The sequence below is a fragment of the Lolium rigidum genome, chromosome 6, assembly GCF_022539505.1.
Source record: "Lolium rigidum isolate FL_2022 chromosome 6, APGP_CSIRO_Lrig_0.1, whole genome shotgun sequence".
Lineage (NCBI taxonomy): Eukaryota > Viridiplantae > Streptophyta > Magnoliopsida > Poales > Poaceae > Lolium > Lolium rigidum.
Window position 1 is genome coordinate 283,085,080 of NC_061513.1, and position 21,101 is coordinate 283,106,180.

At 49.0% G+C, this 21,101-nt stretch overlaps 1 protein-coding gene across 10 annotated transcripts in view; it reads left to right on the top strand.

The window, feature by feature from the left end:
- The first annotated feature begins 897 nt into the window (after positions 1-897).
- The window catches only part of LOC124659619, a 30,284-nt gene continuing 10,080 nt past the window's right edge, over positions 898-21,101 (top strand). For 4 of the 10 annotated variants that reach the window (XM_047197451.1, XM_047197455.1, XM_047197454.1 and 1 more), the window contains exon 1: positions 898-965. The gene's annotated coding sequence lies outside the window, so the exon portion shown is untranslated. Of the gene's footprint in view, positions 966-1,308; positions 1,335-1,540; positions 1,638-2,264; positions 2,880-3,402; positions 3,766-21,101 lie in introns of those variants that run through there. The other 6 variants (XR_006989647.1, XR_006989648.1, XR_006989646.1 and 3 more) reach the window with 6 other exon arrangements.

The window sequence follows — 21,101 nt, forward strand, 5'->3', positions numbered from 1 at the left end:
AAAAACACACATATTAACTTGATAATTGTAATCTGTACACGTACCCATATGCAAGGAGTAACTCTTGATTCACAACTGTAAGAAGTAGAAGATAAAACAAACTTCACAGGTTCTATGATGCACTCAGGCCTTCATATGGTTATGGAAGTTCAGTTACAAGAATTTTTCATCGAACCAAAGAAGTGCAGAAAAGCTAGATACAGAAAACCACTAAAGAAAAATAGTTGCATCACGCTTCCTCCGCAAGGTTGTTTTTCGCTGCTGTTGAGCAGAAGAAGGGACATGATAACTGAACTCCGTATAAGGGGCTATCTGCGATTCCCATGTCACTAAATCAAAGTCACCCTTGGGACGAAGCGAGGGATTCACAATTATGTCTCCAATCCTTATCTTAGGTAGTTTTCTTCCTGAAACCTCTGCTTCAGTTCGAGGCGGCATAAGGTGTAGCGGAGCAGCGGGAGAGGGCAGAAAGTCGGTGAAGTCTATTGGATAGCGTACTCTGAAACGAAGTGACAGATGCTCACCAAACGAAGTCGGTCCTCAAACCACTCTCTCCCGCACCCACCTCTCACCCTCTCCCGGTCTCCCCACTCCAACTCAACCCTAGACTAGATCCCCTTCCCCGCCTCCTCCTCCTGCAGGCCGGCGTCAACGACGACGTCCACGAAGGCGGATCCTGACCTCGCGCGGTCACCCGCCCATTCCAAGCTCGTCAATGGGGTCACCCAAATCGCACCGCGGCTGGCTTGCTCGCTCGCCGGATCTCGCGTGCGTCGATTGCGCGGCGCGCGGTGCTCCGGCGAGCTCGCCTGCCCGCGTCCGCGTCCACGCGCGTGCTGAGCGAGTACAGCGTCGACGCGGGATGTGGACGGCAGATCAAGCGTCCTCCTCCGCCGCCGCCGCAGCACCCGCGCTCCGTCTCCGTCTCCTCCAACCTTGAACATGGCCGCGCCCGCACCACCACGGTGAGGACCTCTAATCCATCAAACTTCAGAATCTTGCGTACGTTGGTTGTTGCAGGACAATACACGTTCGTACACACACAAAAAATACACAGCTTTGCAATCGTTTCTTAGGGGATGTTGCTAGTTTTCCTCGTCCTATTTATACTCTAGTACATCAGAATGGACTAAAAATACGCCACCGTATTGAATATGTGCTTTTCGTTCATTTTTTTTGCTCAGGTCATGTTGCTGTCTCGATGGTGGTGCTGTATCGACTTCCTCCGTGGCTTTTCTGAGGCTGCTGCTGTCCACTGGAGCAGCCTCCTACCGTAGTACAAGACGTTATTCCCCTCGCTGCTTGTCGTGAGCGAGGGTGTTCTTCCATTGGAGGTATATAAATCCTTCTTCTCCTGCTCTGTTTGGAGTTTTGTTTTGTTGGTTAATCATGGACAACAACAGCAGTCAAACATTTCATCATGAGAATGCAGGCTTTGTTGATCAGATCTGCGTTGCTTTTATTGATTCACCATGGGTTTAATTGGGTGCTGCTGGTTATTTGCATGATCTGCTCTCTTTTCTTCACCATGGTGTTCCCCTAGAGGACGGAACTATCCTCGCCGCTGCTTCCGCCGGCGTCCTGCTGCTTGACCATCGCTGCTGCATCTCTTGAGCGAGGGTGTTCTTCCATTGGAGGTATAAATCCTTCTTCTCTTGCTCTCTTTGGAGTTTTGTTTCGTTGGTTATTATTCCTGGACAACAACATCAGCCAAACATTTCATCATGAGAATGCAGCCTTTCATTATCAGATCTGGTGCACTTTTATTGATTCACCATGTTTTTAAATAGTATCAAATCAACTACAAAATACTCTCTGCATCTATCTATTTGTTTCCGTGAATGCATTGCTGATTGTATGGTGTTCCTTTTTTACATCAACTTATGGAACTTCGTATCTATCCATGCTAATAAACTCGAGTCAGGAGCCATAATCTGTGTCATGTATTCAGTAGCACAGGTAATGAAATCCAGCCTTGTGCAGCTAGGTTCAGAAGCAGCCCTATATATTTGTGCTTCATTTTGCAGTATTACGCACAGACTCCAAATTTCAGAGATTGAACCACTGATTTGCTGTCTAGATCTTCTTCTACCTCCTAATTGCTTGTATGTTGTGTACACCGTCCGTAGCACGCACGTGGATGCCAGCATTGGGATGCAGATTTCTTAGGGTTGCTATTTGCTCGTCCAATTTATACTCTACATCAGAATTGACTGACATACGCCAGGTAATTGAATATGTGCTTCCATTTCATTTTTGCCCAGGTCACGTTGCTGTCTCAATGGTATTGTGGTGCCGTGAGGTCAAGTTCCGGTGGCTTTCTGGTGGTGGTGCTGTCCACTGGAGCAGCCGCCTCCCGTAGTACAAGACGCCGCTCTCCTTGCTGCTGCCTGTCTTCAGAGAGGTTCTTCCACTGCACGTATAAATCCTTCTCTAGGTTGCTCTGTAGTGTTATTCTGTTGTTCAATCATGGACAGCAGCAGCACTCAAACATTTCATCCTGAAAATGCAGTTTTTTTTATAAAAAAAATCAGATCTGGTGTATTTTTACTGATTCACCATGTTTTTAAATAGTACCAAACCATCTACAAACACTTTCAACATTCATCACTTTGATTGTGTGAAAGCAGTGTTAATTGGATGGTGATGATTATTTACATGATCTGCTCTGTTGTGCTAGCAGCCTTGCAATCTAGCTTGAACTTCACGTTTTGTATGTCATGTGGTGTAATTAGAGTTTGGATACTTAGTTTTGATTCTGACCATATAAATTTTTGCGAGAGGGCATCGACAGGACCATGGAGTGGAGGGGCTGGAGCATCTCCAAGATCCCATCCAAGCAACAAGGTTGTCCAGGAAACCTATTCGACCATGTCCTGGTAATCGGTCCCTCCTTTAGATCTCTCTACCTTTTCCCTTTACCCCCTAGCATGGGTGTTGCTTCAGATTGGACAGATTCAATGTTATTAGATTTTACTGGGATTGTTGGACTGACGTAATCATGACGTGCTAGTCTGTTAATTTGCGATTCTATCTTCGTGGCGGTGATAATGCTCCTGGTCGCTATCCTCCTGTCCTCACGGTTTCTGTATATATTTGATCAGCTAGTTCTGGTGCAGGGGAGTCGGAATTTGTACATGTGTAGTAGCAACTGTTTCCATTCCCAGATTTCTGTTTGGTCGGATTGACTATTTGAATGTTATATGACCTGTGCTTTGTGTACTATAATTGTGAATTATTTGATCTGTGATTTGGATGACCAAAAAGGGAAAAGGTCATGGCCAAATTTTGAGCACTTGTGCTAACTAAACTTCCATTGATTTATTTCTTAGTTGCTGCTTTCTTTCTCTTAATTAACTGCTTTTCTTTCTCTTAATTAACTGCCTTTTTTCTTTCTTTCAGATCACCCCAGCTGGAGCAATGAATTTCACCTGTACATGAAGCTAGCTAGTTCCACTCCCCTTCGAAGCCTGTCAGCCGCCCGGGAAGCTGTCCCATCCCTAGTGGCGCTGTCAGCGTAGTGTCCGCTGTGGCCTATGTAATATTTCTTTGTAATGTTCGCTGGTGGTTGGCATTTGTAACATCATTCTTTTAAGGAGTTGTAATAGTGTAGTATAGTAGATGATTACATTGCCATGTTGGTAGTCTTTTCTTATACTGTTTTCCTTTGTTTGAGACCTGAGATCTGATTTGAATTGTGTGTTCAGATGTCATATTCGTTGTGCTATTTGCACAATTATTGTGAAATTGTTTGTTCTTTGTTCTGAATGTTGAACCAATAGGCAAGGTCATGCCAAAAATTTGTGCTGTTGCTAGCTAGTTCTTGGCCTCTTCGGCAAGAAGAGGAAATAAGTAACATAGTTAATGAGGAGAGGGTATGCATCTTATCATCTTCTATTATAGAATAATAAACGAAATAGAAAGCCTGCACATGAATCTGAGAGTTATTTATTTCAATCCAAGGAAAGGAAATACCAGCTAGCAAGCTAGCTAGAAAAAATGTAGTCAAGTTGTGCCGGGACGAGTTGAGTATGATAGCACATGCACCAGCTGACCAGCATGTAATAGTGTCACGTGAGTGTGAAAAGAAATACCATGGGGAAAAGCATATTAACCTGTGCGGCTCCACTGTGCGCATGTGGCAGACGGTCATCCCCTGCCGTTTAGCCCTGAGTCGGAACTGCTCCGATCGGTGCTACATTATACTCTACATGAGCTCGTGCAGGAATACACTGAAGGTCCACCAATTCACGGCGCTGCCGCTCGGGAATCTTCCGTCCAGTAAGACTGGACCAGCTGCTTGTTCCGCACCTGTGGTATGGTCAAGTGCTGCACACACACTAGGAATGCATGCATGGTCTACGACGTTGATGTGCGCCCAGTGGAGCATGGCATTCCAGACGACGGCCACGGCGCTACCGCTGCCGCCAGGTAATCATGTGTGTTCATGAACGACATCGACCGTGCGTCGGTCGGCTCGACAACGAACTCCGGCATGGCACCCTGCTGCTACTGCTTGTTGCTGTTCCGAAATGCTACACACGTGTTGCCGAAGCACGAAGCAGATGTACACCACCGTCCCGGCTGCCCGGCCGTCGAGCCACCGCAGGATGGGGTCTTGCTCTGCATCACCGGCGATAGCGAGGTCGGCCGTGCGGAACATGGGGAGGTGTGCCAGAGCATCCTCGTTGACGTGGGCCCTGCGGCATCTTCGTTGTAGTGCGCCCAGTTGAGCATGGCATCCGAGTCAGACGACGGCCACACCGCCTAATTTGCGTGTGCGGATGGTCTCCGAGAGATACGACGCTAGGGCTTCCTCTGCGGCGGCGGCGAACGCCAGGGCGTATGCTTCGTCCGCGGCGGCGACGAACCCGCGCTCGTCCGGCGCCTCAACTGTTAGGCATCGTCCACATCGTCCCTTGCGAGCGAATGGAGCCGAGCACCACAAACTGACGCCCCAACAATCATCTTCCTCCGCTCCGGGCGAACTCGTCGTGGACCTCGGCGTCGGAGTGGGACACGACGACCCTGCCACCCTAGTCAACGTCGCCTTGGTCTGCTTGTCGGCACCCTCCTTGAACGCCTCGACGATCAGGTCGATAAAGTACTTGGGCGCCGAGTCGAGGCACCTCACAGGCTCCAGCATGCACCGCGCCTCGCCGCCGAACTCCTCCCCAGCGGATTTCCGCTGATCTTCTAGTACATCCTAAAGGTGGCCCGGAGCTGCGGCTTGCTACTGGTGGCGAGCATCGGCACCACCAGCTCGTTCTGAACCTCGGCGCTCCGAGGCAGGGATGCACCGCCCACGGCACGCCCAACATGCATGCAGCATGCATGGCTCATGCCTCATGGCTGGAGCTGATCGGTTTGATGTTTAACTGGCTCGGACCAAACAGCAGGGAGATGGCCGTTTGTTCACGTTCGCACTGACTGTGGGGCCGCAAAGGCTAATACCCTATGTACCGATTATTTGCGCGATATGTTGCTTCATGCCCCAAAAGTGGTGTACTGAATTGAAAAAAATAGCAAAAGTGATACTGACCCGTATTCTTCGTCTTAATTGTGGTAGTTCTTTGTAAATTACTCTCTGCAAGTAGAGATAACTATGTCAAGGCTACGCTGGGCTGGGCGGTAACACCGTCTCGCTCACTCGCAGTCATATACATACTTTTTGTTTATAATATCACGCAAATGGAGAAGTTTCAGATTAAGAAGGAATGAGTACGATAACACCCTATCAATCAAGCATACGAAAACCAAACCCTAGACCTAACCTCTCTTCCTTCTCTCGTATACTACCTCCATCCAAAAGTTTAAGGCTTATATTAATTTTAGAAAGTCAAACTATGTCAGATTTGATTAAGTTTTTACCAAAAATCATTAACATGCAAAATACAAAATTAATATCATTAAATAGATAATGCAATATATTTTCGTATGCTATCTACAAATATTATATTTATTTATAGATTGTTCTAAAAGTTTAATCAAACTTTACTTGGTTTAACTTTTTTTTAATATAAATCTTAAGTTTTGGGATGGAGGTAGTATGAATTAACACGTGTTACAAGGCCCTACAAAGAAACAAACACTTTTGAGTGGATTATTGTGAAGCATGAACTTGTTTTGTAGGCAACATATCTATAAGGTTATGAAGAAGACGGGTGTCTAAGGGAAGGGGGTTGACGCCTTCGCCGCAGACCACCTTGCTGGCCGATGAGCGTTAATAAGAGAGCTCTTCACTTTCTCAAAACCGGTGTTCCTGTCTTGGCCTAGCTAGTCGAGGATGGAGATACATGCAAGAATACTCCTAGCATCTCGGTCGTGATCCAGTGCGCCCTTAGGAAATCGCGGAGGTCTTGACCCGCCCTTCCGTGGGGACTACGGCGTCATGACATCGGGAAAAGACGAACAACAAACTTACTCGCGGATCATCATAGAAGGACGTCGTCACCGTCTAGAACCCTATGTTTCATGCCTGGGCGTGGCCGAGGATGGAGATCCATGCGATAACACTCCTAGTAGCTCGGTCATGATCCAGTGAGCCCTTGAGGCTAGCTATTGGGGAGGTGTCGACATATCCTTTTGTGGAGATTGGATCCTGACCACGGATCGGTCCTGGGAGCATTTTTTTCCAAGCGACCCCTCATTGGGTCGATTTTCATTACCATGATGATAACGAAAAACACAACATACAACTAAGCATGTTTTTGACGATCTCGGTTAAGAGACTACCAACAGAAACAAAAAGCAGGGGGGATCACTGCCGAATGCTAGCGTTTAGAGAGGATGGACCTATTACATCGAGCAACAGCTTTTAGGGAAACAAAAAGCCAAAAAAGAGAAACAAAAGGCTATCAGCCACAACACCCACGCACATATAACAACCGACTATCTAGGACTTTTCCCTTGAAGAAGCTTTTGATCAAAAACCACCAGTGCCAGAGGAAGGGCTTAAGCAGCAGTTTTTAATTATTGGAAGCCAAAACACACAACATATCATTCGTCAGTCTCCATCTGATTTGTAGCTGGATCATCCATCGTAGCATCTTCTAGGCGAAGAATCCCTCCAGGTTGATCTTCTGCCGGTGGAGGAGAAGGAGCAGATGCACCTGTAGCAAGATGGAGCAAGCTAGCAGCACTAGCTCTGATGTTTTCTGCATCAGGAGAGGTGTGAAGACCTGCCCAATAATTAATAAACACAGCAGCAAAACTGATTAGTTCACTAGGAGATTTGATGAGTTTATGTTCAAAGCAAGCTCTATTTCTTAGTTTCCAGATTTCCCAACATATAGCAGCTAGTTCAGCAATTTGCGCATTTCTACTGACTGGAACTAAACGGGGGAACCACCAAAAGAACTGTGTGAAGTTTTCAGGTCTATCAGATGCACCAATCGACATTGCAACTGTGCTCCAGACAAATTTTGCTGCAACACATTCAAAGAAGAGATGAGATATGGTTTCATTTTCATGACAGAATTGACATGAAGCACTCCCAGACCAATTCCTCTTCAGTAGATTGTCTTTAGTTGCAATAGCATTGTGCCAGATAAGCCATAGTCATATCTTTATTTTCAAAAGAATCTTGCTTTTCCATAAGTGTCTGCAAGATCTGTCCACACCATTCCTGCAGATCGGTCATGGGAGCATGTCCTTTTTTTTCTCTAAAGGAAAGCAGCAACGGCTTCAAGAAAAAAGAAACAAAAATGACGCAAAAGCATGAATCTATCGACAGTACGTCTCCATGTTGAGCTAGTTTAGTGAAAGAATAGCAGCAGGAGGTGGCGTGAGTTGACGAAATAGCACTCAAACCAAACAAACTAACCGCCTGTTTTTGGTTAGATGGCCGTAGGCATTACTTGAATGAGAACCATCACTCGGATTTTCAATCGTCAGGTGATATACCATTTTATTTAGCCGGGATCAACGCCTGAGAAAATATGCAGCTCTCTAATGCCATGTAGAATGCAAGTTGGATGGTGTTCGATCTAGGTTGTCCAAATATTCCATTCTTCCCCTTTCTTTGCCTTCTCCAACGGCCCGACCCAATTGGTCCAACATAAAGTGATAGGGTGTTGTCCATGCAGACACATTTCTGGTCTAAATTTGGGTTGGGAATGCGTGTCCATACGAAAACGGGTTCAACTGGTGGGTCCATCTGGTTGGATTCTGGGCCTGCCGGACAGTGACCTAATAAGCAAAACATTTTTCATTAATATTGCTTGGCCAAAAAGACCATCTTAACAGAGATAGTTAGAGTGGAGCTAACCTAAACTACGAGGGCCGTATCTACCTGCTGTTGCACGGACTACTATGGTCGGGTTTAAGTTACTCGTAGTCGCTTGTCCTACTGGCCGCTGGCGTGCTCTAACATCCAGACATCATCGGTGCCGTCGGGCCCGAAGCCAGCAAGGTCGATTTAGTAGTCCTTGCCGAGGTCGAGGAAGACGGCATCCACGGGCTGGACCGGCGGTGACGGTATCCCCGCCAAAAGGAAGGCTTACGACTCCCGCAGCTGCGCTCTCGCTTCGGCGAGCATGGCGTTGGCTGCCGTCAGGTCCGCCTAGATATTGCGTGGGGCGCAGACATTGGTTAGCGGTGGGGGCGACTCGAGGAACGCCCGCTCCTGCTCCTCGGTGCCGACCACGCGCGCCTCCACCGGCTCCCCCATGCCCTCCCGGTACAACCCATAGAGCTCATCCTGGCTGGCGTAGGTGGCGGTCTGCACCCGGATCATCTAGATAGCGGGTGTGTGCCATCGCTGAAACGAGGCTTGAAGTGGGGTCGTGGTCAGCCATATATTGTATCTAGGGACCCTGGTCAGCCGGCTACACCGTCCATTAAAATAGGAACGACAAGATGGGCGCGCGGGGGAATCGACTGCCCTTGCGTAGGAACCAGCAATCACCGGTTGGAGGGCTCGACGAGATGTTAATTGCCATTAGGGAGCTTCACGGCCCAAAAAGAATTTGTCGGCCCTCTGCGGCTACCCCACCCCCACACAAATGGACACGCGAGCCTATTCAGCCGATTTCCTTGGGGTGGCTTGAACGAAACAGACGCAACCGAATGCGTCGGGCCGCTCGAGATGCCATACCACTATATTTTTCGTTTTGGTAGCTTTCCCGCCCATTTTTTGTGCAGGGACTTTTATCGCGCTCGATTTTGACACGGGCTATAGCACACATGTGTCATTTCATTGCCCTATTATTTCATGCATGGAATGATGGATCCATGCGCCGTCTCATATATAGCGGAGCGTCCTCAACGACCTTATCTTGTTTCAGGCGGCCAATACTTATCATTTCATTTGTCATCCCCTTTTCATTTCATTTTTCATCCCCTTTTCATTTCATGTGTTGTCCCTTGTTGAGTGCCCTTACTTCATGCATGAAGTAGCTATTATCCGTGATTTCATGTGCCTTTTTGAAGTCACGCGTGTTACTAAAGCATGCATGGAATTCCAAGTGTCCTCGCCGCTGTTGTGACATGCTAGGCTCCATGCTGTCAGAAGATTTCGTTGTTTTCCCCCTAGTTTCATGAGGCGTGCAGATGAAGCTTTGGGAGCTTTCCCACCTGCTTTCACCTTTTTGGCGGCTTTCACATATGTTTTTTTATATATATTTCTAGCCTCTTTTCCCTCATTTTGCATCACACACGTCCTTCCTAAGTGTCCCGCCCAACTTTTTCATCTGGAGATTTCATGGGTCAATAGTGTTTTAATAGAGTTTTAACTTCTTCATATGGTTTTCGATAGCATGCGCTTAAGATGTCGTTGGAAAGCTCTAGGGAAGTTTGGGTTTTGACACTTGTCTTTTTCTAAAATCAGGCGGTGTGCAGCGGGCGCGGCGGCGTTTCTGCGGGTGCGGCGGCGTGCTGCGGGCGTGGCGGAGTGCGGCGGGCGCGGCGGTCCGCTGAGGGCGCAGCTGCGACGGTCGGGCGCGGCCGGGCCGGATCTGGGCCGGGCGGGCCGGCTCGGGGCGCGGGCGGTCGGAGATTCGCGTCGGCGCGGCAGGCGCGTCGACGGCCGGGCCCGGTGGTTCTTGGCGGCGCGCGATGCCGGGGCGGCGGCCCCGGGCTTCGACGGCGGTGGTGGCAGGCTGGGTGTGGTGCGGCGCGGGCCACGCGCCCGGCGTGCCCGGGGTGGCGCGGGCTTCGGAGGAGCTCCTGCGGCGGCTCGCTACAGGCCTCCGGCGGCGCTCGGGCGTCGGCGGGCTGGTGCGGCCAGGGCCGATCTAGGCCCGGAGGGGGCTGATCTGGTCCTGCTCGGACTTTCGGGCTCGCCGGCGCAGGCATGCTGGGGCGGCGGCCCCGGGGACGCGGTGGTGGTGGGTTTGGGGTGGCCGGCTTCGCCTCGGCACGGAGGTTGTGCGGAGGACGGCGGACCTCGGGGTGTCTCGGCGCGGTGGTCGCGTGTAGGCTGCTCCCAGCTCCGTCGGTGTCCCGGTGGCCGTGGTGGACCACTGTGTGTGGCAGGCTGCCATTGCTGGCACCTGCAGGCCCATGGTAGAGGTGTGCCATGGTGCATGGACGGCGGCGCGGCGGCGCCGCTTCTCTGGTGGTCGGGGTGCTGGCTGGCTCCCCGAGGCGAGCGACGAGTCGACTTGAGGTGTCTGCTCTGCTGTTGCGCATGGAGGCCGGAGCGGCGGCTCTGGGACGTGGAGGTTTTTGCTGCTCTGCCCTGGCTGTGCGGGCGGCAGGGCACGACTGCGTGAAGCGCCGTCACTGGGTTGGCTTCGTGTGGTGGCGGCGGGCTGATATGCACTTATGCAGGCATGCCTTTTCCTTCGTCTTCGTGGACAGGCTTCAACGACTTGGGTTTGGGTGAACTCCGCGCGAAAGCACCGCATCCACTTCGGTTGGTGCCGGCAATTTCGGCGTCCTCGGATGTCGCTCCCCTCGGTGGAGGCATTGTCGAGGAGCTCCTTCACCCCCCCCCCCCGTCGTGCGAAGTCTCAGGCTCTCCGGGTGAAAACCTGAGCTTTGGCTTTCGCTAAAGCAGGCATCGACGGCGCCATCGTCGTCTCCCCCTTGGGGGCGGTGCCTTGGAGGTCTGGTACTCTGCTGGGCAAGGTTTGGCATGCTTTGCATGGCAGCTGCTTCGTCGGCTAGGTGGGTGCGCGGTCTCGGGACCGGTGTGGACGTCGGAGCGGCGGCTCCGGTGGGTCTTCGAGCGTCGTCTCTTCTTGCTTGGGCTGAAGTGTCGTCGGCTCGTAGAGTGCGCGGCCTCGGGGCCGGTGTGTTGTGTTTGGGCGGTTCTAGCTAGTGTGCGCGGTCTCGGGACCGGTGTGGATGTCGGAGCGGCGGCTCCGGGTGCTTCTGTTTCGAGTGTTGCCACTTCTTTGCTTCGGCGGGAGTGTTGTCGGCTCGTGTGGTGTGCGGCCTCGGGGTCGGTGTGTGGTGTTTGGGTTGTACGGTTTTCGGCCAGTTTCCCTTATAAACTGGCCAATTTTCCCTCTTCTTAATGAATAGGCAGTGCTCCTACCGGTTGCTCCAAAAAAAAAATCACTATTTTAGAGAACTTTTCCCACTTGACAAAAGAGTTTCTCGATCCGTGGGTGTAGCTATCCATGGTGCTAGAGACAATTGACCTCTCGTGTTGTATCGGCCCACAGCTGAGTGATTGCCCATAGACAACATGTAGCTTTAAATAAGAGTCTAATGGCAAAGGGAAGGAGATTGATGCCACCGTGGACCTCACCAGCTACCGTTGATCTGTTGGCATTTCCATGGCCTGGATCCGGGTTTCCGTATGTGTACGAGCTCAAGGATGGAAGACACAAAGAACACCCCCTGGAAAATTTGTTGCTCTGGTGCACCCTTGAGGAAATTGGGGATGCGTTTGGGCACCCTTTCAAGGGCTGGTCTATGGTGATGCGACAGCTGGAGGAATGATTCAGAACAAATTTGTGAATGAGTTCTAGGCTGAGGTTGGATTCCCGACTCCGGCTTCTCATTTATGGGAGCGCGTTGATGAGTCCAACGTACACTCTCCATGCGGAGGTATGGCCTTTTTTTCTTCTTCTGATTACACATCGCCTCCAAAGTCAGAGCTAATGAGCTTGGCCCCTAGCCATCTCCTGTCTGTCTCGCCGCCGAGGAGAGCATTGGAATGATCCGTTTCATCAGGTCGACTGTCAAAATACTATGACTATGAGATAGAGAAGAGAAAGGATAATATGTGTAAGTGTATGCCACTAGTCCTGGATGTGCATGGACAATATGCATGCATACATGCATCATGATGAACACGATGGTGACGTGACAAATACTCGCATTTTGAGCATACGTGAGGAACACGTTGGTGATGAGATAGGTATTCAACATGTTGAGCATGCATGAGCATACGTCAACGTCCGCATATGCTCGCGCATCTGATCTACTTCTCCATCCGTTCACTAATATAAGACCTTTTACCATTTTGTAGATTCACTTACTTTGGTCTGTAGTGTACTCTCTCCGTTTTAAAATAATATACATTCTAACTCAAAATTTGTTCTAAAATACACTATATTCTAGCTTTTAGTCAACAACAACACTGAAAACGAGATGGTTTTGCTCTCTTTACTAGATGTTGTTATTTTCAATGTACTACCTCCGTTTCGGTTTAACAAGCACGCACGTAGTTCAAGACAAACTTTGACCATTGATTTGGTCAACAAAATATAACTTTTATGTCTAAAAAATATATATCGTTAGATTCGTATGCAAAAAATCTTTCCAACGATATAATTTTTGTGACATATATTTCATATTTTATTGACTAAAATAATGGTCAAAGCAATTTCTTAAACTATGTCCGCGCCTGTTAATCTGAGACGGAGGGAGTAGCTTGGATTGATTGTTCACATATCTAAGTAGTATTAATAAATGCAACACTAATTTATCTCTTTTTTTCTAAAATGTAGACTAAATCAAAACGGGGGAGTAGATTCACATATTTTTGTCTGTATCTAGTCCACTTTAAAATGTTTAAATTGTCATATATAAGTGAACGGAGGGAGTAGTTAGTTCTCCCTCCATCTCAAAATAGGCTTTCCCCTATTAATATAGCAACCACACAGTAGAAAGAAAAGAGGAATTAATGTCAACATGGTTTGATCGATGAAAACAAAGATGCCCAGACTTGTACTAGGGTCCCCCCCGGTACGCAATGGGGCGCGCGAGGGGTACACCAAAACCCATTCAGGAAGGAAGGGAGGGCGCCCGCGTGCGTCACCGCGTCGGTGCCGATCAAATCGACATGGATTTCTCCCAAAGAACAACGCCCATGACACTCCATCGTGCTCCACCAAATTCACCACCCACCAACACGTGCCACCATGGTCCTGCAAACACCAATAGCGTCTCACCGTGGCCATCGAAATTAGACCAGTCAGAACAAGAAGGACCAGTCGCGAGTGATTAGCAACGTGCCGGCTGCCACGAGGGAGGGAACCGCCTCCACCACCATTGCCGGTAACCGTCCAGACACTACGACAGAAGCGGGCCATGCCCACCAGGTTCGGCCGAGCCCAAGGCATGCTCGTGAAAATCCTGTTGCCGCGCTGCAGTATGCGCGTCGGCCTCCCCGCTATCCCCGGGTCGAGCCACCCCTCCGTCCGTCAGAGGCGGCATAGTCGCCCCCGGGCCAGGCCCACCCAAACCTATATGGAGCTGAAAGGGCCTAGATCAGGGCTGGGAGGGTGCCACCACGAGCCACCGCGCCGCTCCGCAGTGAAGTGCCCGCGCCATCGCCACCTCGCCTGAAGAGACAACATGTGTTCATACCTGCTAGTGGGCAAGCAAAGCGGAAAGGAGCATGGTGTAATCGCATACAAACTTAATTAACAATTGAGATAAGTAAAAGAAAAGCCCACCTCAAAAGAACACACATCGGTCATTTATGGGCCATGACGCGACGCGCTACCGGCACTCGCCGGGCTAGACCGTGCGCCTCTGCATCTTGGACCTATTGGTGCGGCCTCGTCGACAGACAAGTCCTCGCCAACAAATCCAGCAGCACGACACAGAACATGTCGGCACCGGTTGACGGCCAGTTGCCACACGTGTACTTCGGGCACCTGGCCGACACCAACCAGTGCGTGTGGTTTGAGAGAAAACGAGTGGAGATGGAAGAGTGCACCCTGGGACATGCTTGTAGAAGACCAACTTCTCCTTTGAGTGGTTCCACGCGACGACCTCGGCCAGGTTCTGGAAGGACTTCAGTTACATGACAACATGGTTGAAAAGCAACCGTTAAATTACAAGAACCAGTGAGCTGTCATAGTTCCATTTAAGCTGATCTAGTTGTCACCCGTTCCATCTACATCAAAACATGACCTTGCTCTACCCGTCTGCCATACCATCCTGCCGCTGCAGCCGTGGCACTGCGGCACGAGCAGGATGGCAGGCGGCCACGCACCGGCACTTTCCTGACCTAATGTCGGCGCAGTTCGTTGTGCACAATGGCATTCTAATCCATGACGAAAATCTCGAGCGCCATGGCCTATATGCGCTCTTAGGAGAAGACTTACACCTGGTTCCACACCACCGGGCACCGAGCTGTTTGGCGAGAGCGATGCCATGGACATGGCACATCATACGAGCATCTCTGCAAATTGGTTAAACACGTGAATTTGCAGGCTAGTCTGAAGGTTTGGACGTTTTTTGGCCAGACCAGACACCTCAAAACGTTCAAACCCGTAGGCCGGACGGCGCGCGCAGGCGGCTGGGCAGGCGGTCGACGGCAAGAGGCCGGGCAGCGCGCGGGCGGCGCACCGGCGGGGCTGGCGACGGGGACGAGCGGAGGGGCAGGCGGTACATCGCAGACATGCCAGCTTGCGGCGGCCGGGGGGCATGGGCGACGCATGGGCTGGTCTGGCGCCGCGGGGACGGGCGTTGCAGCGCACAAGGGTGGGGGGGGGGGGGGTGGCGTGTCAGACGGGGGCCTTCCCGGGAGGAAGAAGTTTAAAAGAAAAAAGTTAAAATATTCCGGAATATACCTTTTTAGTGTCTTATTTTAGGGGGTCTGGTCTGCGCGAGTGTTTTTTAACCCGCAAATCACACTTTTTTTGGCTTGCTTGCAGCCACACATATAGGATATGCAGTTTACGGTGTCTGCTAGAGATGTTCTAATGAGGTACTCGGGGATCTTCCTCTTTGCAGAAGATGGGACACTGGCACGACGTTTAGGTGCCCGTGCGGCATACTCTGAAGGTGGCAGAGCACTCAAGCCGGCGACCGCGGCGAAGGCACCATCGATCGCTTGTGCCGCCAACACGATGGTGGGGTTGCTTTCTTGGGCGCAACGGGTAGAAACCGCGCAAGGAACTGGTTGGCCTTGACGGCCATGTCCACGAGCTGCACCATGGCCATGGCGACTTGCACGAGACTGGGTAAGTAGGAGCGGCTGATTTTGATATTAATATGGCCTACACGAGACCCGGTAAGTATGAAATATGTGTGCATGTGTTGCCGGAGTGAGCAAAAGTTAGAAAATCACCGAGGAGAGAGAGAACAAGGCATGCACGCCCCTGTGCAGTAAATGCATGCACAATTTTAGTCCTTTTTTCCGGCAGTAGCATGCATACACTCAGTGTGAAACTAAGAATTCCAGACAGTTGTACTAAACTGCATGCAGTATTATATCCACCATTTATGCATGGGGACGGCCCAAACAGACAGGGCAAGGCCCAGGCAACCGCCCATGCGCTACGGCCTTTGTTCTACCCAACAGAAAACTGTACAGTTGGCCAGAAAACGAGCTAAGAGGAAGAGTTTTAGTCCCACACTGCTAAGGGGTGAAAGTGTAGAGCTACTTATAAGGGGAGAAGTTGTAGACATGTAAAATGCTAGAAACACACATAGAGATGCACTACATGTAGCGCGTGCGCTCGCGTGAATATCCGCGACTTAAGACTATAATTTTGAGAATTGTTCTTGTCGGAAGCAGCGCGTCGATTCCCCTCTCACAGAAACGGATCTCATTAGGGTTTGGTGTTAAAACTATAATTTTGAGAATTTACAGTGCAGGTGTGGCAACTTGATGAAGAATTTATCTTCCCTCTTAAGTCGTAATGCAACTCTCTTTCAATTTCTGTTCGTGGGTATACAACGGCCCGATGAATGATGCTAATGTGGTCTGGACTGAGATGAAGGCGATAAGATTGCTGACTGATTGCTAAAGGATTGCTACCGGGTTCTTCTCTGCAGGAGGGCGAGGAGCATGCAAATTTTGGTAGTGGATTAGTCCTGGGGACGATGGATTGTTCTGCAGCCTGTAGTATATAGTTAGTGAATGTAGAAACAATGCTGGGTTGTATGATTTCTTATCAGGGTAAAAATTGTGTGACACAGAGAGCTGTGCACTTATATTGTGTTATCTTTGTACCATCCTACTTTGTAAGCTTCACGTTTATATTTACATTTTTTCAATAAAAGGCCGTGTGCATCATCATGATGCAGAAGCCGGGGTTTTACTCCCCATTTCGAAAAAAAACCGTTTATATTTACATGAATACAAATTGTTCAGATGTACTTGCAATCTGGATTCTGTCCTTGTGCCTTGTTGTACTGCTGCTAGCTCATGGTTTGGCTTCCAATATGCTCAATTACCTGGTTCTTATTTCTGGTTCTAGGATTTACAGTGAGATGTAGTTTGGATAGTTTCCAAGCTAACAACGGACATTCTGAACTGTCGGTGAAAAGAAGTGCATATGCACAATGGGCATCTACTTGGAAAATTGCAATTGCATATAATTTTGTAATCAGTTCAAATACACCATGAAGAATCCAGATTCAGATACATAAATAAGTTTTACACTAAAATTTCCAAGTACATGATAGATTATAAGGTCTGCATCCAACATCCTTAAACTCAGTTCATGTCTAACTTTGATACTTTGATGCATGGTATTGTTGGACTCTCCAATTCCATCAAAGCGTAATTGTGAAGAACTAGACAGAGGAGCGGAGTTTTGCTGAACTTGATACATCATGCTTGTATATTTTCCAAGAATTGGAGGCATAACAACAGACGATGAACCTCCATACGCTAATGCAGTTGCCATGGTTGGATTAATGTTGCTAACACTAAAGTCAAATGGTTCCTGCACCAAACAAGTTTAGAAGGTAAATTAGATGTCAAAGTACTTACTACAGAGACAAATAAAGAGACAAAAAAATATACATGAATTGGATTATAAATTAATTTTTAGAAACAACAAGATGAGAAAAAATGTACCACAAATGTTCGGTAAGGTAGTGGAGTTGTCATGCTTTGATTTACGTTGCCAGAACTAATGCCAAAGTCAAAAGATACCTGCTACGGATAAAGTCGTAAAAGACATGGATGCTCAAGTATGTACTGAAAAATAAAGAAATGACAAACAAAGATAATTTTTTCATCTCTGTTTGAGCTTCTTCTCGTCACACAAAATCATTTTGCTTTAGCGTAATTTTTGTAGTACTCCCGCACATCATCCTCGGCATCAAATGTCATCCCTGATTCAGGATCTTCAACTAACACATCTGCTTGAGCTGCACCATGGTCTTCTTCAAGTTTCACGCTGATTTTCTTCTTTTGCTCGATGCCATCGCCATCGCCATCGCTTGAAATAGACATGTCACTTGATTCTTGAACACAACCAACCCCATCACCCATTCCTGTGCATCATGATAATATTATAAACATATATGTATATATGAAGTTAGTATACAAAGAATATATTAGTCATCCCAACTGAACACTCATGCTACTGCCGCTCGAGGTAATGTTCACTACGACCAATATTTTCCACTAAAACAGGTATAAGTAGCTACTAAACTAAACTACACAATAATCCATGTAGAATATTAATATTAATTACCTGCAAATGCAGATGGATAAGTATCAGGAAAGCCAAGCTGGATTCGATCAATCGACTTGAACCTGTTTCTCTTCCCTAGAATGATCTACAGTAGCTTGGCGTTTTCAATCTGAACCTACAGTATCGTCAGTTTCATAATTAGCCGAACGTCCGGCGGCCGCCGATGGCAAACGGCAAGGTCTATCTTTGGGTCAAGGAATATGGTGAGGTACCTGTGTGCGGTTTGGCCGTTCACGACGGCTCAATGGAGCAAGCTCGACGTGATCGATCTGAACAAAGGCAAAACATACGGCTTCAGCTATTGGTTCATTGCATAATTAGCAGAATGACCGGGCACCGATGGCGCGACGGCGAGGTCTGATTACTGGTTGAGGAAGATGGTGAGTACCTACATGCTGCCCGGTGGTTCACGACGGCGCGGTGAAGGAAGCTCGGCGTGATCGATCTGAACAAGGGCAACCGTACGGGGCAGCTTCAGGTGTTGGATGCAAAATTAGCGGGACACCCTTTTGGTTGCATAATTAGCGCGCGGCCATTTTTTTTCTGACATTCAGCAGCCACGTCTGATTCCGTCCGCGTCAGCGTGTAGCTATTCCATAAACCTCCGTAGGTGTAGCATTATCGATGAGATCTAGACCGAGGTTGGGTTCCCGACTCCGGCTTCTCGTTTATTGGAGCGCGTTGACGAGTCTAGCGGACACATCACCGCTGGAGTCCGAGGAAATGAGCTTGTCCCCAAGCCATCTCTTGTCGTTCTTGTCCAGAGGAGAACATTGGAGTGACCCCGGTTCATTGGGCAAACTCTCAAAGCGTTGTGGCTATGAGGGAGAAGAGAAAGGATAAAACAAGTAAGTGTATGCCATTCGTCGTGGACGTGCATGTACAACATGCATGCATGCATCGTGAGGAACACGATGGTGACGACATGTACTCGCATGTTGATCGAGCGTACACGAGGAACACGTTGGTGATGGAACATGTACTCACATGCGGAGCATGCATGAGCGTACGTGAGGTCCAACGTCCGCATATGCTCGCGCATCTAATCTACTACACTCCATCCGTTCAGTAATATACATACATTTACCTTCTTGTAGATTTATTCATTTGGGTTCGTATCGAGTCTATGTTTGATGTGTAGATTCACTCATTTTAGACCCCTCTTCCTCGAAATAGGCTTCTGCTTATTAATATAGCAACCACACAGTAGAACAATAGGGGCCTCAGAACAAGCAAGCCCATACGGAACAAAAGAGAAAGAAAAGAGAAACTAATGTCAACAATGTCGGATCGACAAAAAACAAAGATGTCCCGCAACCGCTGCGTCCATCGGAGAATTCCAACCAGGTTCTTAGCCCAAGCAACATCTTCAATAAGGAATGCAAAGCCGACGATGATGCTGCTGCCCGGACTAGTTCAAGGGTTTCCATCATCACGTAGAGGGACGAGGGGAAGGGGTACACCCAACCCCCTTCAGGAAGGAAGGGCGCGCCCGTGGGCGTCAATGCGTCATAGCAGGTCAAGCAACCATGGATTTCTCCCAAAGAACAACACCCCAAACACTGCATCGTGTTCTACCAAACTCGCCACCCACCAACACGTGCCAGCGGGAACAACCATTGGGGGAGGGAACCACCTCTACCACCATTGGGGGTAACCCTACGCACACAATGACACAATGACAGAAGCAGACCAGACCCACCTGCCCCGGTCAAGCCCAAGGCGTGCTCGTGAAGCTCCAACCACCGAGTTGCAGTATGCGCGCCGCCCTCCCCGCCACGCCTAGCTCGAGCTGCCCCTTCGTCCACTGGAGTCGGGATAGTCACACTCGGGATAGGCCTTCCTAGACCTAGATTGATTCGAAAGGGCCCAGATCTATAGGGGAGGGTGCTGCCAGGAGCCACCAAGCCGCTCCGTAGACAAGTGGCCGCGCCGTCGCCACCTAGAGAGACCGTCTTGGGCATTATGTTTATGGCATGTTTGATTTGGCGTGAATCAACAAAAGAAGAGGAAGAACGAGCCCATCAAGCGCACCCTAGATACTAGCCACATCAGAACCATAAAGGAACGCCAATATCCAGCGGAGGCCCGTGAGCTAATACACCAATGCCCTGAACACCGCCACTAGCCCGATAAGAAACAACAGGAAGCCAGTAACACGAGGTGGGTGACGGCGTACGATGTGCACGGTTTGGCGTAAGTTGGACTGACGACCCTTGAGGCCTAGCCGCTAACGACATCCTCCTTATCGTCGTCCTCGGAAGCATGCTCATGACCACCATTAGAAAAAAAACCCGGCGGGGCACAAGAAGTTTCAACTTCTCGATTGGCACATCATCCTGGAGGACAACAACGGGGGATTACATGGCCACGATGGGCATGCCAATTGCATCAAAGATGACACAAATAAAAGAGGCACCATTGATATCATCTATGCTAGTCGTTTGTTTGTTGCGAAGAAGGTTTCCGAGTTTGGCCGAAACTATGTCTTCGAGGGCAAGGTCCACGCTCCGACTGCGACAAACGACCTTAAACGTGGCATCATATTTCTACTAAATTGGCGGCATCACATTCCAAAGAGTCAACATGTAGGCATATCTTCTAGTGGACAAGCAAAGCGGAAAGGAGCATGTTGTAATCGCATGCAAACATAAGTAACAACTGAATAAGAAATATGAAACCCCACTTCTAGGAGACACACCGGTAAAAAAAGCATGAGTACAATATAATTAGTAGTATTATTTACTTAATTGATCATTACAAATTATATTTACGTTATTAATTAATAAGCATAAATGGTGGGACCGTGGAAGAAAAGCACAAGATGGGTTGCACCTGCTCCCAGTATAGGTATAAAATTATTGGAGAGAACGAGGCATGATCCCAATAAATGCATGCACAATTTTAGTCCTTTTCCCTTGTCGCATGCATCCATGTTTCAATTGTTGATAATGCGAAATTCAGATAGGCCATAGTACTATATCCAACATTTGCGCACCCAGTCGGCCGGGCAGAGAAGGAAAGGCCTAGATAAGGCCCAGACAACATGCATGCGCTACGGCCTTTGTTGTACCCAGCAGAAAACTGCATAGTTAGCCAGAAACGAGCTGAGAGGAGAACTTTTAGTCCCACACGGCTAAGGGGTGAAAGTTGAGAGCAACTTATAAGGGGAGAAGTTGTAGACATGTAAAATGCTAGAAACACACACAGGGCTGCCTACATACACACATAGCGCGTGCGCTCGCGTGAATA